Source organism: Elephantulus edwardii, unplaced genomic scaffold (assembly GCF_000299155.1).
Source record: "Elephantulus edwardii isolate Elephantulus edwardi_28Jun2011 unplaced genomic scaffold, EleEdw1.0 scaffold00001, whole genome shotgun sequence".
In the NCBI taxonomy this organism is placed as follows: Eukaryota; Metazoa; Chordata; class Mammalia; order Macroscelidea; family Macroscelididae; genus Elephantulus; species Elephantulus edwardii.
Genome location: NW_006399751.1, coordinates 48,169,575 through 48,196,458, shown reverse-complemented (window position 1 = coordinate 48,196,458; position 26,884 = coordinate 48,169,575). Strand labels below are relative to the sequence as shown.

General features: G+C 40.2%; 1 protein-coding gene and 1 non-coding gene across 2 annotated transcripts in view; both read left to right on the top strand.

Moving 5' to 3' along the window:
* MYO3B (myosin IIIB) overlaps positions 1-26,884 on the top strand; it is a 642,969-nt gene that overhangs the window by 577,423 nt on the left and 38,662 nt on the right. The gene's annotated exons all lie outside the window — the stretch shown is intronic.
* TRNAL-CAG lies at positions 104-186 on the top strand. Its single transcript has one exon. It is a non-coding gene; the product is annotated as a tRNA-Leu (tRNA).

Here is a 26,884-nt window from a genome sequence, read left to right as displayed (position 1 = left end):
TCCACAGATGTAGTCGATCTGATTCCTATGCATACCATCAGGTGAAGTCCATGTGTATAACCTGCGTTTGTGTCTCTTATAAAATGTATTTGCAATGGCCGCCATCAGGATGGCTGAGCGGTCTAAGGCGCTGCGTTCAGGTCGCAGTCTCCCCTGGAGGCGTGGGTTCGAATCTCACTCCTGACACGCCGACCACAATTACAAGGGTAAAATTAGAAAGAAAGGGCAAATCACATCTATTGAACACTTACTAAGTACCGAGGGGCACTCGTGTGGTCTAGTTCCTTGAGAGTTGTGCTGCTGACAAATGCACCAGTTGTAATCCTCTCGCCTGTAATTTATATGCTCCAGAGACTTGCTAGAGAGTCAACTATAATTCCGTTCTGACCTGACAGGAAAGAGTTGCTGAATGTTGACTGTGTACCAGACTCTGTGCAGGTGCTTTGTGGATACCATTTCCTTCTGTGTTATACAGGGTAGGGATCATTTGGAGATGTCCTAGTGCTATTTGCTTGGTTTCCATCACAAGATTTGACCATCATGTACGATTAATAAATATTTCTAAATATTTGAATATATTAATTACTCCCTTGCCAACTTTAAAATAGTCTTGCCATTTCCATTTTACAAATGAGGAAACTGAAGTGCAATGATCTTGCTCAGATTAATGATTTACCTTGTGATCAGAATTTGCAGCCCATCAACACTGAAAAGATACATATCCAGGTTAACAGACCCGAATGTGAACTTTCACTGTCTCTCTCCTCCTTCTTAGGAAGAGGTAGAAAATACGTACCTGAGGGAGATCCTGTTGATGTTTTTATGTGCCTTCAAGTTGCTTGTGACTCACAGTGACCCTATGTACAACAGCTCTCAACCCAGCTCTGTCTTGAACCAACCTCATTATCTCTGACACACATACTCTCATTAACCCAGTCATTGAGTCAACCCAGGTCTTCCTCTCTTGCTGTGTCCTTCCACCCTCCCAAGCATGACATTCCTAAGGACTGGTCCTTCTTTGCAACATACCCAAAGTATGTCAGACAGAGCTTCAGAATCCTTTTCTCCATGGAGCAGCCTGGTTTCACCCTGTCCAGGACAGATCAGTTTATTCTCCTAGCAGTCCATGGTATATTCAATATTTGTCTCTAGCACCACAAGTCAAAGGCATCAATTGGTCTATCATCCTTATTCATTGTCCAGCTTTCTGATGCATAGCAAGTAACTGTGAAGACTACGGCCTGGATCAGGTGCATTTTAGTCTCCAGACTGACATCATTGTTCTTCAATACTCTGGAGAAATCCCTGACAGCAATTTTCCCAATGCAATTCGTCTTTTGATTTCCTGCTTGCTGATGCCAAAAGCCTTAATTGTAGAGCCAAGCAAACTGAAACTATTAACAATCTCAGTCCCTTCACCGTCTATCATGATGCTGCCAATAGACTCAGTGGTGAGAATCTTTATTTTCTTGAGGTTGGGCTCCAATCCTTATTGATGACTGCAGTCCTTGACCTTCTTCAGCAAGTGTTTCAGGTCCTCGTCAGTATCAGCAAGCACTAAGACTTCATTATTTTCACAAAACACGCAGGATCCACTTACAATGTGCTGTGAGGTATCATAAATAATTAAAAGGGAACTGCACGTCTTTAAATAAATTAGCTCCATATATTTTAACATGATGCAGCTTCAGCTTTCCACTGTTTTATTTCCAACTCTCTCTGATGTGCACCATGGTAGTCATTAGTCAAGAGCATCTGTAAGATTTTCCTTTGTCATGAAATCTCTGACCAGTTTTAATGGATAATCCATAGTACTTTATAGAACCCACTGATATTGTAATTTCTGATATTCATAACAACAAGATGGCCAGCACTTGTTAGTATTAACAACCTAGCAACCTTTCATATTCCCTTTTCCCAACCATGTCATCCTCCTTCCTTTGGTAAATAATCTCACACATAAATACATGCACACTGCACATGATTTAGACAGGCTTGTAGGCAAAACTTCTGACCAAAGAGCTGGGCATAAAACCCAGATATTTGAATAAGTTATCCCCTGGCTACAGTGACTGGTTTAGGGTAGAGCAAAGGCCTCAGGTTGCACATATCTGAGACTTTATATGTGACTCATTGTTCCCCTAACACATCCTCCCACCTGACCATTTCCACCATCATTACCAAATGGGGAAAGGCCACATGAGTACTGTCAGAAGAAGGGACAGAGCTAAGACATGAAAGGAAGTTGGACTATAGGGATAGATGGGACAATAAGGAGAAAATTCAGATTGTATGACTTAAATCCCTTGAATAACTGAAACCAGCTCATCCTCTGATTCTATCAACACAAGTAAACATTTCTTGAGTTGGATAGAAAAATTTTAGTTGGTTTCTGTCACTTTCAGCTAAAATATTCCCTACCTACAAATATTCTTCCAGCAAACTTGAGTATTGGGAGAATAAGCAAAAGCAGGCTCCTTTATGCAGTTAATTCATTAGCTTGATAGTAGTACATCCTATAAGGGCCCTGATATCCCAGCCTTATGGCAGAGGTGTTGAAGATAAACTGCGCTGTAGTTAAAACCTGGTCTCCATATTTCTGCCCAATCCCAGCAGGGTTTTGGAACCCTTCAGCTCCTCCTTCTAGCCATTCACACTTTACTTTGCTCTGTCTGTCCGGGTACAGCAGCCCTGCCTCCTAGTGTGTGCACGCACACACACACATACACTTATTGCTGGACTAGACTCTTGCCTCTTCACCACTTTTCTATTTTACTGAAAGCAGCCCAATTCTGGGCATAGAAGATAATTTTAAATCCTCTTTGGCTGCATTTGAGTTAGCTGACAGTGTAGTGTGGAGAGGGCCTAAGGACAGAGTTCTGTCCCAGGCTTAAAGTACTTGTAATTTGAGAAATGCACAGTCTCTGGTGCATCATTCTCACTCATTGCTGTTGATGCAGAACCCACTTATAACTGACCCTTTGGTGGGTTTATGGAGGCTGTAAATCACAAAGGAAGAGATTGCCCATCTTTCTCCCATGGAACAGCTGGTGGATTCAACCTGCCAGACAAGTGGTTCATAGCTCAGCTCCCTATGGACTATGCCATTCTCATGCCTTAGTGGTCAAAATCCACAACTTGCTCTGACATAGACCAGTCATAGGGTATTGGCAGAGTCATTTAACCTTCCAAGAAAAAAATTTCATCTCTGCAAAATAGAAATAATAAACACCACATTGCAGGACTGTGGTGAGGACTAGACATGATATATACTAATCACTTAGGCCAGTCAGCCCCCAGAAATTTAGGAAGCATACCAAAACTTGACAGTATTTCTTGCACTACTGCCTTAACTAAAGATAGACAGATGGTTGACAATAACCTCACAGCCACCAGAAAGATGAATTGTCTGGTACAGCTTTAGAGAAATAAGACTAAATTGTGAAGTAGTGCCCATTATTAACATTCATTCTACAATTTTGTCCCCCATCTCCTGGTTTGGCATCCCTGAGTGGTACAAATGAACTGCTAGACAGAAGGTTGTAGGGATGCTTCAGAAGATGGGCCTGGTATTATACTTAAAAAAAAAAATCAACAACTGACAAACTTATGGAGTACAATTATACTCTGATATATTTGGAATCTCCACAAGTCAGAATCAGTTCCACAGCAACTCATTATTGACTGGGTGTGTGTGTGTGTGTGTGTGTGTGTGTGTGTGAAAGAGAAAGATTGATTATGATTTAATATTACTTTCTAGGTGGTCCCAAAGGAATGCTCTAGTGGCCTAATGGGTAAATATTGTGCTGCCAACCCAAAGGTATGTAGTTCAAATCCTCAGGAGAAAGATAGGCAGTCTCCTCCCATGTAACTTCCTGCCTCTGAAAACTCGCTGGAGAGTCAGCTCTGAGTCAGTTCCAACTTGATGGCATTGAGTGAGTGAGCACAGTGCTTTCATGATATTCCTAGATATAGAGGATCCCCCCGCTCCAAAGAACATGACACTTGGACCTTCCAGGCCTCTTGTCTCACTCTCACCTCAGTCCTTGCCACCTTCTCAGCTCATTTAATTCATGAATGAGGCCTCTGCAGTTGCTGCTGCTCATGGATCTTTCTCTAGCTGTATTTTAGTGGAGACCTTTGTTAATCAGAATAAATTAATCCAGGAGTTATCAACCCTTACCAACAATTATCATTTTCTCAATTATTATAGATACTATATTTTTAAATTTATGGTCTCTACCAAGAGTACCAATTTATTTGTTGTTGTTTACTGTCAAATCAGAACCAACCCTTAGCTGACCCTCCATCAGGTTTTCAGAGACAGTTAATTACACAGGAGGAGATTGCCCATCCTTCTCCTGTGGAGCAGCTGGTAGATTTGAACCACATGCTTTGGGATTACAACACAACTTCTTGCCACTAGGCCACCACTGCTCCTATAGTTTATTTATTCAATTTTTTTTCACTTTATTAACTAAAGCAGTGGTCCCCATTAGGATTTAACTCAACCAGCATGATGGAGTCGATGTCACTGTATCAAAGGAATTCATTTTAGGCCAAAAGGTGGGGGAGGATGTGAAGTTGTAATTAGCCTGTTTATTTATGATTCAGGCTGGGTTTGTTGAAACATTAAGAATAATCCAAACAGCCCTATTTCTACCATTTGGTTGGGAATTCCAGGTACTAGGCCAAATATCAGGCAGGCTCCGGAGTGCTCAGCTCTCACATCATATGTGGTCCCTCTGTGGAAGGTCCCCCTGCTGATCTCTCTGGTGTCCCTCAACCCCTGCTCCCACTGCATCTGTACTTGCTTTTACCTCAGTTCAAATGGGCCTCAGAGTATGACATAAATTGTGCAGAACACTGTTTCTAGCTATTCCACATACCTAAGCATTACCAAACACTCTTAATTGGGCTTGATTTGGCCATGAAATTTCTTAATTCTGAATATGTGTTTTCTCCATCCCAGAAGACTTGCAGAGAAGAACAGCTCAACTAAATAAACATCTTCTGTTCTTTTTCATTCTTCTGATCTGAGACAAGAGATCTGGTAGTTAAGTGGCTTAAGAGATGGGCTGCTAAACTAAAGATTTGAGGTTCCAACCCACCCAGTGGCTCTGAGGGAGAAAAATATGATAGGCTATTCATAAAGATTTATAGCACTGAAAAAAAGAAATAAAAAAAGAAAAAATGACTAGAGTAAAGCTAAAGTCTATGTGATTCCCCTAAAACACAAAATTTACAGCTTTGAAATTTTTCCATTTCAGGGTGGTTCTACTTTGTCCATAGTATCTCTAAGAGTTAGAATCATCTTAATACCACAAGGTGTGCCCTTCAATGACCACTATTCCAAACACTTTTCTTGGCCTTATAAGGCCCTGGAAAAGACCCTTAAAGAGGATAAAAAACTGTTCATTTTGTAGAAGGCATCTGTTAAAACAAATAGGCTTCAGAAGCCATTATTAACATATACTGAACAGCCACTGTTGTTCTATACCATCGAGTTGGAACCAATACATAGCTGCCCCTCCAACTGGTTTTCAGAGACAGTAAATCACACAGGAAGCAGTTGTCCATCTTTCTCCCATAGAGCAACTGGTGGATTGGAACCATGTGCCTTTGTGTTGGCACCACAACTCCTTGCCACTAAGCCATCAGAGCCCCCTTAATACATACTCAGTGGCTAATAGACCACTTAAATAAGCTTATATTCCATTAGAAAATTAGTTTCTTCACTTGCTATTCCCTGCTAATGAGGTCCTGGGTTCTACTCTCACCTCTTCTGTGACCTTCACAATTGGTTCTCTGAATATACATCTTTCTATTTAAGCAGTAAAATGTGGCTGGGGCAAGTACACCATTTTGGGATAATAGTGCCAGAATTGTGGGCTGTATAATACCTACCTTGTCTTGCTACTAATACCCATATCCCTTAGGGAAGTTCTTCATTGTCTAGATGGGAAGTAGAAGCCATTCCCTCTCTTCCATCATACTACTGCCATGGACAAAGCCCTTGGGCCCTGCCAAGCTATTATTGTCCCAGATCCTTGCTTTGAGCCAACCATTCAAAGACATGGCGCAGGTTGGAGTTTTCAGAGAAGCAACAGACAGGCCTGTTTCCAGTGCCCGGCCTTCAAAGTGTACATAATCCTGCCTATTGTCTACGCTATACCTAACTTCCCCATGACTTCTGTCAGCCCCTGAATTCCTTCCAGTAAATGTCTTTTTTGCCTTGGATGGTCTCAATTGGTGTCTGATGATTATAACCAAGGGCCCTGATTTATTTGGGTACTAAACCCAGGTTGAATGAATCTTCTAATCAAGTAGATACAATAATATCTTTTATTGGTGGGTCTGCTGCCAACATTTCTGGCTCTGTGGATCTGCTCTTTATTGCTAATATTGCTAAAAAGCTTTGTTTCCTAAGATTGGAATAAAGTTATTAGAAAAAGATCAGGATAAGATTGGCACAGAGAACAAACAATTCTGAAGGACTCTAGTTGTGCAACGTATTTCTTAGCACAGCATCTAAACATCATAATCATAGCATTTGGGGACAGCTTAAATGATTGATTTTGCAGAAATATTTGTTGTTAAATTACAGGATCATATGGGCCTTTTGGCAACCAGCAGATGCCAAAGCAGACTTTAAGCACCATCTTGAGAAACTTGTGATTTGCTTAGTGTGCTTTTAATTTAAAGCATATGGCTCCACATTCAACGGCAGTGTCCAAAATGAAGACGTTAGCAATGAATCACTCTATTGGAGAAAATGCAGTGCTCCCGGACCAGGTCTTCTGGTTTGTGTACTCAAATGGTTCTGTTTAGGAGCATAAACACAAAGCAGCTCTCCTCATTTGAGCTGCGTGTTCCTGGGATGCATGTGACATCAAAGGGCCTCACAGACGAATTCCCCTGCAATGTACAGTGCTTGGCACCATAGCCTGACTCCATCTGAATAAACAGAGAACAGTTTGTTCACTGCAAAGCAAGATTGGAGTCATCTGAAGGCCCAGAATGCTCATTTATTTTGTGGCCACTCTTCTCGTAGACTTAACAGTTTGGTCTAATGTCTTATGGCTCTTGGAAATCCATGTACAGAAATACAGAACTGTAGTCCCTCCCCTAAAAACCACCCTTGGGACCAAATATGGTCTAGCAGTTGGTGAGGCCTGGCCAGGTAAGATGTACAACAGAGACACATTGTGACAATGTGGGCTCTGGAGTCAAGTGACCCACATTCGAGTCACCCAGGCATTGCCTAGCTATATGAACTTGGGCAAAGGGTTTCAATTCTCTGAGCTTCAATACTTAAGTCTGTAAAAGTCAATAAAGAGCGTCTGTGATAATTAAATAATCTATATACACAGTTAAGCTAAGAATCAAGTACCTAATAAACTATAATACTGTATTATTACAATTATTATTAAGAGCAGGATTATTTCTTCTACATCTCTATGCCTCAAGTCATGACATGTTTTTACTTAAATTAAGGATCACAATAAAGCGCTAACTGGGTCTTTTTCATACTTTGACATGAAAAGTCAGTAGTTCAAATCCACCAGCCATTCTATGGAGAAAGTTGGGCATATTTTTCCTATTCAGAGTATAGCTGCACAATATATGATAAGGTATTATGGTTATCACAAGAGCCCAGAATTAAGATTGCATAGTGGCGTGTACTTGGGGCAGTGAGAGAGGTGCAGGGGGTGGGGGTGGGATTGTATACCAAAGAAGGAATTTTTCTTTTGCTTTTCAAAGAGAGGAGCAAACTGGGGGTGGGTGCTGAGCAAGGAGAAAAGTGCAACAATGAATGAATGGAAATCCAAAATCTCTGTAAATACTCATTAAAATTAATAAAATAAATTTTTTTTAAAAAAAGAGTATAGCTGCAGAAATCCAGTAGAGGGTTCCTATGAGTCAGAACTGATTTAAAGGCAGCAAGTTTATCTTCATTTCATTCTACAAGAACATCTTCTTTTCCTATGTTCATAATCTTCATCTTCCTTTTATCAATAGCCTTCATTATGAATATGACATAACCCGGCTTGCTGAAACTGAGTAGGACTTGAAGTACTTAGGGCAGAAGATTAAATGCAACATCTGTCAATATGGATAAAATCTCAACATCAAGAAAAGAAAAATTCTCACCACTGGACCAATAAGCAGCATCATGATAGATGGAGAAAAGATGGAAATTGTCAACAACTTCATCTTACTTAGATCCACAATCAATACAAGAATCAATATTCAAGAGATGAAGAGATTGATTGGGAAAGTCTGTGGTCAGGGACCTCTCCAAATTCTTAAAAGTGGTGATGTCAATTTGAGGACTAAGGAGAGCCTAATTCAGGCCATGGTCTTTTCAGTCACTTGCTATGCATCTGAGAGCTGGACAATGAATAAGGATGGCGGAGAAGAATTGATGCCTTTGAACTGTGGTGTTAGAGAAGAATACTAAATATCCTGTAGAATGCTAAAAGAACAAATATGTATGTCTTGAAGAAGGTGAAGCTAGAGTGATCTTTAGAAGCAAAGATGATTAAGCTTTGTATCATATATTTTGGACAAGCTGCTATTGTTAGGTGCCAATGAATCAAGTACAACTCATAGTGACCCTGTGAACAACCGATCTTATTAACGCTGTGTTATCCTCACAATCTCTGACACACTCAAACCCATTGCTGTAGTCACCATGTAAACCCACCTGGTTGAGAGTTTTTCTATCTTTCACTGCCCCTTCACCTTTCCAAGCATGATATCCCTTTCCAAGGAATAACTTTCCCTAACCACATGTCCAAAGTATGAAGCTTCATCATCTTTGCCTCGCAGGAGCACTCTGGCTACACCTTCTCCAAAATCTACCTATTAGTTCTTTAGGCAGTCCATGGGATCTTCAGCACACTTCTCCAACACCACACTTCAAAGGCATTAATTCTTCTGTCATCCATAGTCCTTCTGTCATCTTTCTGTTATCGCAGGTGAGTTGTGGGAGGAGATAAGAACATCATCCATGAAGAGATCAAAGGTCACTAAAAAGACAGAAGAGAAAGAAAAGACCAAAATGGATGTCAGAAGAGACCCTGAAAATTGCGCTGGAGTGTCGAGAAGCCAAAACAAAGGCAAGAGATGTTGAAAATAAAAGAGCTGAACAGAAGATTTCAAAGGGCAGCTCAGGAAGCAAACTACTATAATAGAATGTGCAGAGACCTAGAATTGGAGAATAAAAAGGGAAGAAGTAGCTCTGCATTACTCAAGCGGAAAGAGCTGAAAACAAATTCAAACTTCGAGTTGCAATACTTAGGGATGCTATGGGGAAAATCTTGAATGATCCAGGAAATATCAACAGAAGATGGAGGCAATACATACAGTTATTGTAACCAAAAAAAGCCAATACTGAAATTTAAAGAAATTCCATATGATCAAGAACCAATGATAATGAAGGAAGAAATTCAAGCTGCACTGAAGGCATTGGCAAAAAATAAGGCCCCAGAAACAGGTGGGATAGCAAGTGAAGTGTTTCGAAATACAGGTGTCATTTGAAACTGGACTTGCTCACCAGTCTATGCCAGGAAATTTAGAGGACAGCTGCCTGGCTGGGTAGCTGGAAGAGATCTATATTTGTTCCCATTCCCAAGAAAGGTGATCCAACAGAATGTGGAAATTTTTCTAAGAATATAATTACTATCACATGCAACCAAAATACTGCTGAGGATTATTGAAAAATTGCTAACACGATGCATAGACAGAGGACTTCCAGACATTCAAGCTGGATTTAAAAGAGGCCAGGACATCAGAGATCTAATTACTGATGTCAGATGGAACATGGCTGAAAGCAAACACCAGAAGAATGTCTATTTATGTTTGTTTACTATACAAAGGCAATTGACTGTATGCATCATAACAAGTTATAACTAATATTAAGAATGGGAATTCCAGAATACTTGATGGTGCTTATGTAAAGCCTATATTTAGACCTCATGGCTGTTGTGTGAACAGAGAAAGGGAATACTGCATGGTTTAAAATTAGGAAAGGTGTGTAAAAGTGTTGTATCCTTTCTCCATACCTATTTAATCTATATGTTGAGCAAATTATTCAAACACCTCGATTATATGAAGAATATGGCATCAGGATTCGAAGAAGATTCATCAATAACCCCTTGTTATGCAGATGACACAACCTTGCTTGCTGAGAGTGAGCAGGACTTGAAATACTTGCTGCAGAAGGTAAAAACACTGCAGCCTTCAACATGGATGGCATCTGAACATCAAGAAAACAAAAATACTCCCCACTGGACTGACAGGCAGTGTCATGATGGATGGAGAAAGGATTGAGACCGTCAATGACTGCATCTTACTAAATGACTTACTAAAATCAACACATTTGATATCAGCAGTCAGGAGATCAAGAGGTGTATTGCACTGGGAAAGTCTGCAGTCAGAGACCTTTCCAAATTACTGAGGGGTAATGATGTCAGTTTGAGGACAAAGGTACATCTGATTCAGGCCATGATCTTTCAGTGACCTGCTACACATCTGAGAGTTGAGCAAGAGATGATATGCATCTAAGACCTGAACAACTCTCTGCTAGCAGAGTTGCTAGGAGAGGCTATTCCTTGGAGAGGGACATCATGCTTGGAAAGGTGGAGAGACAGTGAAGGAGAGGAAAACCTGAACCAGGTGGATGGCAGCAATGAGGTTTACTGTGTCAGAGATTGTGAGAATGGCACAGGATAAGACAGGGTTCAGATCTGTTGTTCATAGAGTCACAAGGAGTTGAATTCGATGGCACCTAAGAACGACAACTTCCTTACAGCTCCATAGATAGGACTACTATACCAAGCTAAAGCATATAATCCTGTTAACCCTGGTACCCTCCATTTCACTGGCCACCTTTACATCATATGAAAGATGCTTTGAAAAGTGTGTCAAGTTTGAATCATTCTCCGAATAAAACATCAATTGTTGTTTGTTGTTGTTGATTGCTCTCAAGTTGAACACGACTCATAGCAACCCTATGAACAAAAGGCCTGAAGCTCCTCTATGACTATTGACATTTACCAAAGTTCATAGAGTTTCTGGAGCCATGTTGTTTAGGAAGTGGATGCTATCCATGCTTACCAATGTTGTTGTTGTTGTTATGTGCCGTTGAGTTGTTTGCGACTTATAGAGATCCTATGTACAACAGCTCTAAACTCTGCTCTGTCATGTGCCAATATCACTGTCTCAGATACACTCATCCCAATTGCCCCAGTCACCAAATCAATCCTTCCCCTCCTGCGCCTGCCCTCCACCCTCCCATGCATGATGTCCTTCTCCAAGGACCAGACTCTCCTTACAACATGTCCAATATATGTCAGACGAAACCTCAGAATCCTTGCCTCCAAGGAGCAGCCCAGTTTAACCCTCTCTAGGATGAATCTGTTTGATTTCCTAGCACGCTCAACACTCTCCTCCAACACCAAAGCTCAAAAATATCAATTCTCCTTCTATCTTCCCTGGTCATTGTCCAGCTCCCTGACGCATAACAAGTGATTGCAAAGATCATGGTCTGTACCAGAGAGACACCGTTGCTCTTTAGTATTTTAGAGAGGTCCCTAACAGCAGACTTTCCCATCGCAATATGTCTTTTAATTTCCTGGCTGCTGGTGCCAGGAGTGTTGATTGTGCAGCCAAGCAGACTAAAGCTATGAATAATCTCAATCTCTTCACCCTCCATCCTGATGCAGCCAATTGGTCCAGTGGTGAGAATCTTTGTCTTCTTGACATTGAGCCTCAATCTATATTGAAGGCTGCAGTCCTTGACGCTCAGCAGCAAATGCTTCAGGTCCTCCTCAGTTTCAGCAAGCAGGGTTGTGTCATCTGCATAACGCAGATTGTTGATAGATCTTCCACCAATCTTAACCCCACATTTCTCCTCATAGAGCTCAGCCTCCTGGATAATCTGTTCTACATATAGGTTGAAAAGATATGGAGACAGGACACATCCCTGGGGTACACCCTTCCCAATTTTGAGCCATGCAGTGTTTCCTTGCTCTGTTCCGATGACTGCCTCTTGGTTCAAGTATAAGTTTCACATTAGCACAATCAAGTGTTCTGGGATTCCCATTCTTCTCAGAGTCAGCCACAGTTTGTTATGGTCCACACAGTGTAACACCTTTGCCTAATCAGTGAAGCACAGATATACATTCCTCTGGTACTCCCTGCTTTCAGCCAAGATCCAGCTACAATATCCCTAGTACCACAACCCCTTCTAAACCCAGCCTAGACTTCTGGCAGTTCTCTGCTGATGTTCTGTTCCAGTCGTTTTTGGATAATCTTCAGCAGAATCTTGCCTGCATGCTTACCAGTAGGATATACTTTTTTACTCAAAGTTTATATTAGCTTATTTTATATCTGGTTTAGTGGTCTGTTGTTAGATATAGATGCAACATATTTTTTTTTCCTCTTTATTTCCTTTTAATTTTGCTTTGAGTGTTTTCTTGTTGAAGTTGTTGTAGTTTTTACTTCTAAATGGCTTTGCAGTGTTTGGGGTTTGGGGTTTTTTTTTATAATTACATATAGTCAATTGGATATTTTCTTTCCAAGTGTCTGCTTTTGATCTCATGCTTGGATCTTTTCCATCACCATGATTACATACTTATGTAAGCTTTCTTTTCTCATGTGAAAGTATTTTTATGTGTTTAGATTGAAAATAACTATTCTTAAACCATTTATCTTTAAATAATCTAGATTTATCTAGCAGAAGTTATTAACTTCATAAGTCAACCATCAATATCGACTGTTTTCCCTTGTGGAGGTCTTTCCTTGCCGGTTTATTCTAGTAATGGCTCATGGAAAGTGCTCATGTAAGAACATAACAGCAATACTTCCAGTGTAATCAATAGAAATCTCAGAAGGCATTTTTTTTCTTGTTTATATATATACTTCAATGATTTGTTGAGACATTTCAATGGCTTAGCCTTTTTCATTTGGGCTTCCTAAGCATTTTTTTAAACTAAAGAATGAAACACTGCTTATTAATGGAAGTGGGTTAAGGCAGGTAAAAGTGTTAAGACCCACTCTTGTGTCCTCTGCACATTTGTTTCTGTAGTCCTCACTGCCACTTCTACCCCCTCAGTCAGGTGCCCTTTGCGCATCTCTCTGTTTCTCTCTAATTCGCTCTACATGCCTCTTCTAGGTCAATTATTTAAAACTATTCACCTGATCAGAAGCTTCAATAGCTCCCCAGAGCCAAAAGGATAAAAGACAAAAATCTTTAAAAACTGGCTTGACAATCAGATTTTATGTTTCCAGTCTAAACACTCCACTTGCTTGGCCTAGAAACACATCTTCCAAACAACTGGTGATAGCAGAATGACTGGTGGGAATTTTAATTACTCTATGATACATTAATTAGACCCATGAATAACATTCCCCAAATAAAAGTAATAATATTGTTGAGAATAGAAAATTTTCATTGCCCATGTAATATGAAGTATGCAAGAAAACGTGACCATCTTTGGGGTTTTTTAAAACAAATTTTTTTAAAAATTTTATTATTTTTGTATGTGTACCACCAAATCAGATCTCTTCTCCAGCAGAGCATCAGGTGGATTTGAACCATGCACCTCTGGGATTGTAGTGCGGCTTCCTGCACTAGGCCAGACCATTTTGAAAAAAGAAATCTATTATCTTTTACCACAAACAAAAGCACCATGCACTTGCTTTGTAAGCCATTTGTTAACCCATAAGCTTTTCTCTTTATTCTAAAGAACTTTTTTTCCTAAATATATTGAAACTTTAATGTGTTTTTCTCTGTTACTTCTGTGTCATTAAAGGCAGAGTTGTAGAAATCCCCAAATGTCCTAGATGGAATAGTCACAAAAACATCAATCATCTCTCATTACCACAAAATCTGAAAATAGCAATCACTCTCATCCAACCTTCTTTGGGATTTGGGATGACAGTGATTTTAATGGACAGAATTAAGTAAAGGTTTTTTTATCATTTGAGGCAAAGGTTTTGTATAACAATTTAAGAAAATTCTGGAATAAAAATTTTAAAATGTTCAAAAAACCAGAAATGTTTATCAATAGAGAGCTTGTTACATTATGGAGGCAGTTGTTGTTGTGTACCATTGAGTCAGAACTGAACCAGAGCTGACCCACCAGCAGGTTTTCAAAGGCAGTTATTTGTACAGGAAGAAACTGCCCATCCTTCTCCCACAGAGCAGCTGGTGGATTCAAACCATGTGTCTTCAGGATTGCAGCACAGCTTTTTACCACCAGGCCACCAGAGCTTCCTTAAATTATGCAATACGACATAAAAAATAAGGGATCTTGGGTGATTTAGTGGTGAGGAGTTGTGGTGCCAACCCAAAGGCTCACAATTCAAAACTGTCAGCTGCTCCATTAGAGAAAGATGAGCAGTCACCTCCCATGTGATTTACTGCTTCTGAAAACCCACTGGAGAGTCCACTATGAGTTGTTTCCAACTCAGCAATACTTGTTATGTGCCATCGAGTCACCTGTGACTCATAGCGACCTTATGCACAATAACTGAAACTTGCCCTATCCTAAGCCAATCTCACTGACACCCACACACCTACTACCTCCATCAGCCCAGTTAATTTGTCAACCTATCTCATCCAGGGTCTCCCTCTCCTGCACTGACCCTTCATCCTTCCAAGCATGATGTCTTTCTCCAAGGACTGGCCCTCCTGGCAACATGCCCAAAGTATGTCAGATGGAGCTTCAAAACCCTTGCCTCCAAGGAGCAACTTGGATTCATCCTCTCTGAGACAGACCTGTTTGTTCTCTTGGTAGTCCATGGTATGTTCAATGCTCTTCTCCAGCCCCACCAATTAAAGGCTACAATTCTGTCACCCTTAGTCATTGTCCAGCTTTCTGATGCATATCAAGTAATTGTAAAGACCATGGCCTGGATCAGGCTCATCTTAGTCTCTAGACTGATATTGTTTCCATGGGTGTTGTTGATTGTGGACCCGAGCAAGCTGAAATTGTTAACAATGTGAGTCTCTTCTCCAACTATCATGATGCTGCTAATTGGCCCAGTGGTAAGAGCCTTTTATTTCTTGCTGTTGAGTTTTCAATATGAAAACTGCAGTCCTTGACCTTCTGAAGTAAACGCTTCAGATCTTTTTCCATTTCAGCCAGAAAAGTTGTATCATCTGTATAACATAGGTTGTTGATGATGCTGCATTCCTCCTCATAAAGTCCAGCCTTCTAAATGATCTGTTCTGCATGCAGATTGAAAAGGTGTGGAGACAGGACACAACCCGGATGATCTACTTTATTGATTTTTTTTTTATTTAGGTTGTTTATTTTTCATTTCAATGAACATCTACAGAGATTTTGGAATTCCATTCATTCATTGTTGCACCCTTCTCCCCGCACAAACCCCTCTCCCCCCCATTTGCTCCTCTCCTTGAAAAGCAAAAGAAAAACTCCCTCATTGGTACACAATCCGCCCCCCCCCCGCACCTTATTGATTTGATTTTTTAACCGTGCAGTGTTTCCCTGCTCTGTTCTGAGGACTGCTTCCTGGTCTAAGTACAGATTTCTCACAAACACAATCAGGTGTTCTGGTATTCCTATTCTTCTCAAGGTTAGCCACAATCTGTTGTGATCCACACAGTCAAATGCCTTTGTGTAGCCAATGAAATGCAGATAGACGTTCCTCTGGTACTCTGCTTTCAGCCAAGATCCATCTGACATTGGCAATGATTTTCCTAGTGGCATGGCCTCTTCTAAATCCAGCTTGCACTTCTGACAGTTCTCTGTTAATCTAGTGTTTCAGTTGGTTTAAGATAATCTTCAGCAGGATTTTGCTTGCATATGATATTAGTGATATAGTTCAATAATTTCCACATTCAGTCAGGTCATCGTTTTTTGGAATGGTACTAAAGATGGATTTCTCCCAGTCAGTTAGCCAGGTAGTTTTCTTCCAGATTTCCTGGGACAACTTGGTGAGCACATGCATGGTGGTGTCAATTGGTATTGCATAAATTCCTGGGGCCTTATTTTTTTGTAAATTCCTTTAGGGCAGCTTGAACTTCCTCCTTCCTCATCATTGCTTTTTGATTAAGTGTTTTTTCATGAAATTCTTCTGTGTCAGCCAATTCTTTTGGCTGACAATTCTACATTGACTCTTTGTATCCCCTCTATCATAACATAAAAAAGAATGCATTATATCTATATGTATTCCATATTTAATATGTCTATTTAAAAGCAAACAAAGTATAATACATATGTTCACATTGGAGGAGTTTCCTTCTAGTGTGCTGTCAGGTAGAGTAGGACTGATAGAAATCCCACGGGCCCCCCTAGTTGAGTATCCTTAGCCGTAATCTTTAGGGGGAGCAGATTGCCTGGTCATTTTTGCTGCAGAGCTGCTGGTAAAGTCAAACCATTGACCTTGCTGAACTCTTAACCAAAGCACCACTGAGGATCTTTTAGAATTATATACAAAGAGAATGTTTTCACAGAATACGGTGGGTGACGATTTCCTCTACAGCAAAAACTGGAGTTCTGGTGAGGACTTAGTTTCATTCTGCCATCTTATGTACTATTTAAGATTGCCTCAAATCATAAAATATATGTATTTTTCAATTAAAAATGTTAATTAGAGGTTTTTAAATGAAAATTTGTAATGAATTTTTGCCCTCATTTATTAACTTATCAGATAAGAGGGAAATGAACATCATCAAGAGCTACAGAAACCAACTAGGTCAGCATTCAGGAGTCAGGGGGCTGGGAAATAAAGCCCTCTTAAACATAACATCCCTCAATGACTATATATCTTTCAAAATTTAAGGGACAAAATTGTAATGCAAGGATAGAAAAGCTATATTAATTTAGATGGCACAGATAAACACCTTCCAAAAATATCAGAAAACCCAGAAGGTGAGGAATAAGATATTTCAGAAAGCGTCCACATGCACCAGGTGTGCAAGATTTTAACTAGTTAACTAGTTCTCAGAGTTCCATTTCTGCTGATAGAAAACAATCCACGTAAACAAGCAGTTAGAGGATTTTCATGTTGTGGTAGTATACCATTAAGACTTACAGCGATCCTCCAGACAGTTTATAACTGCCATAGCTTTCCTATGCCGGGACATTTATGAGAGCAGATCACCAGTTTTGTCTCCCAAGGAGCTGCTGGTGGATTTGGACTGCTGACTTTTCAGTTAGCAATCGAGCTTATTTTAATTGCATCACTGGACTCCTTAAGATTTTCATGTTGTGTTGTTATGTGCCAACAAGTCATTTGCAACTCATAGCAACTCTATATACAACAGCTGTGAATCTGCTCTATCTCGAGCCAACCTCATTATCTGACACGCCTATCCCTATCACCCTAGTCACTGACTCAATCCACATCCTCCTCTCTTGTGCTGTCCCTCTACCCTTCCAAGCTTGATGTCCCTCTCCAAGGACTGATTCCTACTGGTGCCCAAATTATGTGAGACTGGCTTCAAAATACTTGCCTCCAAGGAGCAGCCTGATTTCACCCTCTCCAGAACAGACTTGTTTTTCTTTTAGGAATCCATGATCTATTCAATACTCTCCTCCAGCACCACAACTCAAAGGCATCAATTCTTCTTCAACCATCCTTAGTTATTGTCCAGCTCTCAGATATATAGCAAGAAATTGTGACGACCATGGCCTGGATCAGGCACACCTTAGTCTCTAGACAGACATTATTGCTCTCCAGTACTCTAATGATGTCCCTAAAAGCAGATTTTTACAGTTAAATTTGTCTTTTCGTTTCCTGGCTGATGGCACTAAGAGTGTTGATTATGAAGCCAAGCAAGCTGAAGCTGTTAAGAATCTCAAAAGTTCATTTTAAATAATATGGAACTTTGGTGGCTAGTGTTAAGAAGCTGCACTGCATTCTTAAAAGCATGCGGTTTGAATCTACCAGCTGCTCTGTATGAGAAGGATGATCGATCTCCTCCTATGTGATTCACTGCCTCTGAAAACCTGCTGGACGGTCTGCTATCTCCTCCTCACCCATCTTCTCTTAACTCCTTCTTAGCCAAATGTCTTGCAATTCTTTGACTGTATATCCTGCCTGTATGTCTTTTTCTACAGACCCACTTGGATCCCCACTCCCTAGCACAAGTTTTCAGGGTCACAGAAGACTTCCAGGATTCCAGATCCTCTCTGTCCTTTTTTTACTCCATCTCTCAGAAGCAGTTAACAAATAACCATCTTCATTTTTTTTTTCCATTCAGCCTCAATAAGAAATTTCCTGGCGACTCCCAACTTCATGACTATTCTTTGTTTCCTACCAAACTTTTAAATACTAGAGTTCTTCATGCATCAGAGAAGAACTTTTTTCTTCTAGTGAACATTTATACCCCAGACTTAAATTTCATTGAAATGATGATAATTTCCCAAACTCATATCCCAGCCTACATTGTTTCTCTGGATCCCAGGCATGTATATCTGACTTCCTACTTGACATCTTCACTCAAATATCTCACTGGCATTCCAAGCTTAATATATCCAAACCTGCAGTCTTCCTTCTTCGTAGTATCAGAAACTCAAGTCATCCCTTTGTGTGTTCTACTTCAGTTAATAGGCCATGGTCTTTGCAATCGCTTGTTATGCATCAGAGAGTTGGACAATGACTAGGGAGGACAGAAGGAGAGTGGATGCTTTTGAGCTGTGGTGCTGGAGAAGGGTACTGAATGTACCATGGACTGCCAGGAAAACAAACAGATTCATCTTGGAGAGGATTAAACCAAGCTACTCCTTGGAGGCAAGGATTCTGGAGCTTCGTCTGACATACTTTTGACATGTTGCCCAGAGGGATGGGTCCTTGGAGAGGGACATCATGCTTGGGAGGGTGGAGGGACAGCGCAGGAGGGGAAAACCCTCTATGAGATGGATTGATTCAGTGACTGGGGTAATTGGGATGGGCGTGTCAGAGGCAGTGTGGTTGGCGCAGGATAGAGCAGGGTTTAGGGCTGTTGTGCGTAGGGTCGCTACGAGTCGCAATCGACTCGACAGCACATAACAACAACAACAACATGTGGTGATAAGGGGTTTTTCAAATGTTCAAAATGGATTCCCTAGCCACTGACTGGCTATGTTGGCTTATCCACTAAGGAACTGGCTAGTCTCACCAATCCAGAAGGGAATTGGCTAATCTCGCCATTAAATTGAGCAGATCTAGCAACAGAATTTGAGAACCTTACCACCAACAAAAAAAGAAGCATGAGAATGAAGTATGTCCTTTGGGACCAGAGATTTTTGTGCCAGTCAGACCAAGGCCTATGAGAGCAGGTGTAGCAGAGAATCAGAGGCCTTATGTAAGACTGAGCAAACCTTAAGGCTGCTACCCTGTGAAACCAGAACTAGGAGCCTTTGCCAAAGTTTGTTGGACAACTGGGGGTGGGGGAGAGCCATAATTAGCAGGACTGAGTGCTTTGTAACACTGGCCTAAACCCATGAGGCTGAGGGCTGAGATGCCTGCGAACAAATTTTTGGAAGCTGTCCTGACTGAGTGACTGTACACTGCTACTAAACTGAATTGTATAGCCTTTTGACTTCCCTAATATGTTTCTGTGTGATATGTGAGTTATTGCATTGGATATTTGACCCAGTAAAGCAGAAGGATTGGTGGTGAGATAGTAGAAAGAAGTATGGAAGTGTGGAGGGCATGTCTGACCTGATGGGAATTGGTTTTGTGTTGTTGATGTTGTTGATGGGGATAGTTTCCCTTTGTGAAGTTGGTAAAGGTCAGATGTGGCCATCTCCACACCAAACTGAAGTCTTCATGTTTTTTATAGTGTCAGAAACCCATGCCATCCTTTTTTGTGTCCTACCTTCCATTACTCAATTACTTGAGTAAGTTACTCCATTTACTCAAGCAGAACTTTGAAATTTATTGTTAATCACCTCCTTTTTCTTACACACCACATCCAATCCATCAGTGACCACTTTCTTTTACTGTGGTTTAGGTGAAAGTTTACAGAGAAATTTAGTTTTCCATTCAAGAACTTATATACATTCTCTTTTGTAACTTTGGTTGCGGTTTTCTCAATGCAACTGCACTCTTCTCACTTCGCCTGAGTTTTCTGTATTCATTAGCCCTTCTTTCCTGCCTCCTCCTGTCTCTGAGCTTTGTGTATGGGAAAACACTTCCCCTTTGGTCTTGTATTATTGTTATGAAGAGTATACTCCCCACGAATGCCATAGTTTACTTTATAGACATAGTTGTTTGGCTACAAGGGGATTCCTAGGGGTGAGCTCAACCCCACATTTGAAGGTGGTCTAAGGGCTGATTCTTGGGAGCTCCAGCAGTCTTTAGTCAACCAGAAGTCTATTTTGGATTTTCGTTATTTTAAATTTTGTTCTACATCTCCCTACTATTCTGTCCACAACCTTCTCTGGTCCCTATCATCACTACTCATCAGCAAATTCTGTTCACTTGACCTCTACATTAGTCGACAGAAGTTCTAGTAGGATAGTATGTAACACATCAGGCTGCTAACTCAAAGGTTGGCAGTGTGACTCTACCAGCTGCTCCATGGGAGAAAGAGGAGCCATAAAGATCTATAGCTTCAGAGACCTGATGGAGGGTGGCTACAAGTCGAAATTAACTTGATGGCACTGGGTTTGGGTTTTGGTATTGGCCTCGTAGGGCTGCCTAACAATATACCACAGATTGGGTGGGTTGTGGAAACGGGCATTTATTGTCTCAGTTTTCTGAAGGCTATGCATCTATAATCAGGGTATCAACCATGTGGAATTTTTCTCAAGACTTTGAGAGAAATAATTTATTTCATGCCTCTCTAACTTCTGGTAGCTCCTGGAAATCCTTAGTTCAGAGCTCTGTCTCCCAGAACCCCTGCCTCTGTTGTCATATGGTCATCTTTTCTCTTTATGTCTCTTGTTTTATAAAGACCCTACTTATACTGGATTAAGATCTACCCTAATCCAGTATTATCTCATATTAACTTGATAAAGATTCACAGAAAGAATCTGAAGATGTTATCTCCAAACAAGTAGACATTCAGAGGTACCAGAAGTAAGCTTATATTTCTGGGGAACATGACATAATCCATGACAAACTGGTACTCATGTCTTGATTTTCATCTCCCTTTCTTTTCACCCTGGTACAGCTACCAGTCCTGCAGTAACCTCCCAAAGGATCTTCTTTCTTCTACTGTTGTACCTTTATGTATGTGCTCGATATCACAGACAGTGTCCTTTTTTAAAAGATGTAAACTGATTGTGTTTTGTTTTGTCCCATTCTCCTTCAGGAGCTTCCTATTGTACTTAAAACTCAAAAACTCCATCCATGGCTATTATACCTCTTAATGGCCTGTCCAGAGACTGTGTCTCCAAACTTCTCTCACATCATAGTTCCCTTCTGAACTACAGTCCAGCTACACTGCTCAGATCTTGCCTTGAGGATATGTTGTTTGTTGTTATGTGCTGTCGAGTCGCTTGCGACTCATAGCGACCCTATGAACAACAGCCCTAAACTCCACTCTGTCCTGTGCCAATCGCACTGTCTCTGACACTCCCATCCCGATTTTCCCAGTCCCTGAATCAATCCACTTCACAGAGGGCCTTCCCCTCCTGCGCTGTCCCTCCACCCTCCCAAGCATGATCTCCTTCTCCAAGGACCGGCCCTCCTCACAACATGTCCAAAGTATGTTAGACAGAGCCTCAGAATCCTTGCCTCCAAGGAGCCACCCGGTTTAACCCTTTCCAGGACGAATCTGTTTGTTTTCCTAGCAGTCCATGGTATTCTCAATACTCTTCTCCAGTACCACAGCTCAAAGGCATCAATTCTCCTTCTATCCTCCTTGGTCATTGTCCAACTCTCTAATGCATAACAAGTGATTACGAAGACCATGGCCTGTATGAAACGCACCTTAGTCTCCAGAGAGACACCATTGCTCTTCAGTACTTTGGAGAGGTCCCTAACAGCAGGCTTTCCCATCGCAATGTGCCTTTTAATTTCCTGGCTACTGGTGCCAAGAGTGTTGACTGTGGAGCCAAGCAAACTAAAGCTGTGTACAATCTCAATCTCTTCACCATCCATCCTGATGCTGCCAATTGGTCCAATGGTGAGAATCTTGGTCTTCTTGACACTGAGCCTCAATCCATATTGTAGGCTGCAGTCCTTGACCTATACTTGGACCAGGAGGCAGTCGTCAGAACAGAGCAAGGGAACACTGCATGGTTCAAAATTGGGAAGGGCCTACGCCAGGGATGCATCCTATCTCCATACCTTTTCAACATATATGCAGAACAGATTCTCCGGGAGGCTGGGCTCTATGAGGAGAAATGTGGGGTCAATTTTGGTGGAAGATCTATCAACAGTCTGCGTTATGCAGATGACACAACCCTGCTTGCCTTGAGGATAGAGTGTTTGAAAATGCTATTCCCTTGTCTTGGCAAGCTCCCCACCTCCTTTTACCTCTCTTTACATAGCTCATTCCAATCATCTTTAGGTCGCAACTTTTACTTTTTCAGAGAAGATGTCTCCCACAAAAATCTCTTTACTGTTTCACTTTTCATAACTTATAATAGCTTATCTGTTTATAGTTTAACTCCATCACTAGAATGTGTGAAATCCCTGTGAATACAAGATTTATGTCTGTATTGCCCACCAGTGTATCCCAAGAAAATGATACATGGATTTAATAGAGACTCTCATAGATTTATAAATGTGTATTTATTCCAGCCCCGATTCTAACTGTAGAAGAGCTGTTCCTTCTAGTCCCTATTGCTATGAAGAGCTGGCTCTTCCTTGGAGAAGGACATGATGTTAGGAATGGTTTAGGGTCAGCGAAGGAGAAGAAGAACCTCACCAGGTAGACTGATATAGTGACTGCTGCAATGGGTTCTTGTGTGTCAGGAAGTGTGAGGATGGCACAGGATAGAACAGGGTTCAGATCTTTTGTTCATATGGTTGCTATGAATCATACTCAACTGAATGGTACCTACCAACAACAACAACATTCTAACTTCTGTTATGATGCTTTTTAAGAAAATTAATAGATATGGTCTTCTTGTAATACCATTTAGAAGGGGTAAGTATAAGTAGGAAATACTATTCCTGTTTTCTTCAATTAAGTAGAAACATTTGAGATGGCTGACATTCATCCATTTTTGACCTATAAAAATGGTGATTTCATAAGGGATAAATTAACAAATAGATAAATAAAGTATATGCATTAAGCTAATGTATCTGTCAAGATAAATTAGATTGTACAACATAACAAATAAATCCACATTTTAGTAGCTTTTAGACATTTAAGGCTTATTTCTCACTCATGCTACATCATTGTGAGTTGGCTGTGTTATCTGCATTTTAGAACCCTGGCTGATGTAGCAATTTCCATCTGAATCATTGCTGGTAGTTATGGCAAATTACATGCTAACTTCTAGTTAAGATATACATCATGTCAGTCTACATTTCACAAAAAAAATCACATGACCACTTCTGAATACAGCAGGTGGAGATGGGAATCTTTCTTCTGACAGTATTACTTGGGTTTAGAAACAGGAATCATTATTTCAGATTAATACAATTTACCACAGTTATCCTGAGAAACTAACACTTTCCCCTAATAATAGCTATGGCAATTTGTGGTGAATAGGATTAGGCTTTTGCTGTTTAGCATATTTTTAAAAACAATATTACATCCTAAAAAATATGTGTGTTTAGCATCTTCAAGGAATAAAACAGGTTTGTTTTATTTGATAGAAATTCTTGGAGAAGGTACAAAGCTTGTAGACATCTGCAATTCTGAAGAGTGTCAGAATTCTATTTTTATTTGCTTGCTCATTTGAAGAATTTGCTTTCAGAAGGGAAAATGCAATCATTAAAGTTCATTAGCTTTTGATGTAGTGTTTTAAACTGGTACATTTTTAAAGCTAGCTATAGATAAAATCCAAGGAAGTTTAAGAAATGCCTAACATTTGGAAACAGGTGTATTTCTGGAGGCATTCTGTTCTACAGATACTGTTGTGATATAAAGAATAGTTACCTAATTAATACAACATTAGGTTGCCTTGTGAACATATGGGTTTGGTTGCCCATTTCATTACTGACTTGCTATGTACTTTCTCTTACTACAAGTTATGTATAATATATAAATTACACATCCAGCACAATACATGGGATATAAAAGAACTGGTAACTAGTAGACATTTAAGAATGTCATTTCACTAGCATTAATTTTATTTCCCAGTGGAATTATACAATAATGAAAGCTTTGAAAGCCACCCAATGTCAGTCTTCATAAATGGTAAAAAGCATTCCTTACATTCACAGAATTATTTCTTTAGAACCAGTGCTGCAAATCCTTATTGCTCTCTAAATGTCCTTTCCATAGAAACCCTAGGAAAGACATTACTAACAGGAAAGGAAGAAATGCCAAAAAAGGGAAAAAACAGCTACACACATACAACTTTTCTCATGGCCCAATTGGACTTTTTGCAGTGTTTGTAGCTTCCCCCACTGCCAGCCCGATGAAATTAGCCATTGATCTTCAGAGATGCAAATCCAGAGAAAACTGGAAGCATTCCAGGGCCCATAAGTAAGAAGTGAATTACCTAAGGAAAACTACAAGAAAGATTTTTGTTTTCCACCAAAATCTCCTCCCCAGGCTGTTAGCTATGTCGTACATGGGCCCAATCAATATATTAGCGCTTGAGAACCAAAGTCCCTTGGAATAAATTAATCTGTCAGGGAAAAAAATAAACAAAGAACAAATTAACATGTTTTAAGACGTTGCTTACATTTTCATAAATATAGACCTTGAGATGGATGATGAGTTCCCAGGAGCCAGAGCTAATATTTGGTTGTAATTAAGAGTTGCTCTTTCATGTTTCATCTGATGTAGGTGGGAAATCATCCACGTGCTTGCTAAGTTCCTGATCATGCTTCCTTACAAATGCCTCTGTTTACTTCATTAATAAGGAATGGATGTTTCGCAAATTACACTGGCATGCTTATCTTGTTTCAACTCTAGCAAATGTTAAAACAATAGATTGTTATACACACATTTCATAGAAACAGGTATTTCTTCAGGAACCCCCATACCTTAACTTTTTGTGACGCAAAAGGACCTACTGTATAGTGTAGACCAGACTAACCCAGTTTAGGCTTTGCTGACAAAGGGCAGAGGTGTGTACCACACTGTGGGCCGATGTGGCCAGTCAGTCACTAGCAGGAAAAGATAGCTAGACCTGTGAATTATTCAGTTGTAAGTAGTGTTTAAGAGCTTCGATACAAGGATTAGAAACTTACCTCAAATCAGTTATGCCAAAATACTCAGTCTGCTTTGAGCGTAGCAGAGGAGGAAATGTAAATCACATTCTAACCACCTATAATGTGTTTCCCACAAAAAATAGAAAGGCTCTCTTACCAAAGAGCTTAGTTAGCTGTCGTTATTAGGTGAGATTGACTATCACTCTTAGCAACCTTTTGGACAACAAACAAATTGAGCCCCTTCACAATCTCCACCATGCTCCAACTCATAGCAGCTGTCACTGTGTCTGTTCATCTTGTTGATGGCCTTCCTCTCTTTCACTGACCCACACTATTACTTACCATAACAAAAACTACAAGTGAGTACCTTTCAAGAACAGAAATTTATTTTCTCACAGTTTGGGGAACTGAAAGTCCAAATCAGAGCATCAGACATGTTATTCTTTCTGTGAGTCTCTAAGTTTCTAGTGTTTACTAGTGTTTCTTGGCTTTTTTTTTCCTTTTTTCTTTTAGATGGGTCCTCACGCCCATCTAACAAAGAGAGTGAAGATGTCAAACGGACCAAAATAACAAATTTCCACTTTAAAAATGTTATTTCTAGCACAGTCACCACGACCAAGTGCTGAGAGTAACAGATGTACAGAAGAAAAGCTGGAACTGAGAGCCCTATGGTTACCCAGCAAGTCAGAGCCTTTTCCATAGCACTGATTACACTTTCAGGTAGTCAGAAATTTCTGTGAAGTGCTCAGCAAAAACTCCTCAAAGATCTTGAAGACTAGAAGTCAGATACCCACATCCATTTTGCAGCTAGAGTAACTTTTTCAGTTGAATTAAAATAACTTGCTTCCTATTTCCCTCTACAAATTTAAGTGTTATTCTACATTATGGGATGTGTTGGTGCTAAGTATTCTATTAGAATATTCATTCCTAAGTAATATCACAATACTCATGCACCCGTAGGAGAAAGAAACAATATAGTCCTTTTTTAAAATTTATTTTATTAATTTTAATGAACATTTACAGAGATTTTGGATTTTCATTCATTTATTGTTGCACTTTTTTCTTTACCCGCCTTCCCCCCAGTTCGTTTCCCCCCAGTTCGTTCCTCTCTTTGAAAAGCAAAAGATAAACTTCTTAGTTGGTATACAATCCCCCCGACCCCGACCCTCCCCCCCTCCACCCCAAATGCACTCGACTGTGCAACCTTAATTCTGGATTCCTGTAATAATCATAATATGCTATCATATATCACTTTTAATATAGTACTTTTTATCAATTGTGAAATTTTAAAATGCTTTTTTCTGTATGCAAATAATTCACTTTACAACACTAAAGAATTTTGTATTTGAATAGGAGATAAAATGAGAATTGTATACTTTGATATGAAATGCTTATTCTAATTATTCACACACACACAAACAGAGAGAGAGAGAAAGAGAAAATATGGATTGAAGCTCAACATTAAGAAAACAAAGATTCTCACCACTGGGTCGATTAGCAGCATTAAGATAGATAGTGAAGAGATAGAGCTTGTTAACAGCTTTAATTTGCCTGGCTCCACAATCAACGTCCTTGGTACAGCAGCCAGGAAATCAAGAGACAAACTGTATTGGTAAAGTCAGCTGTCAGG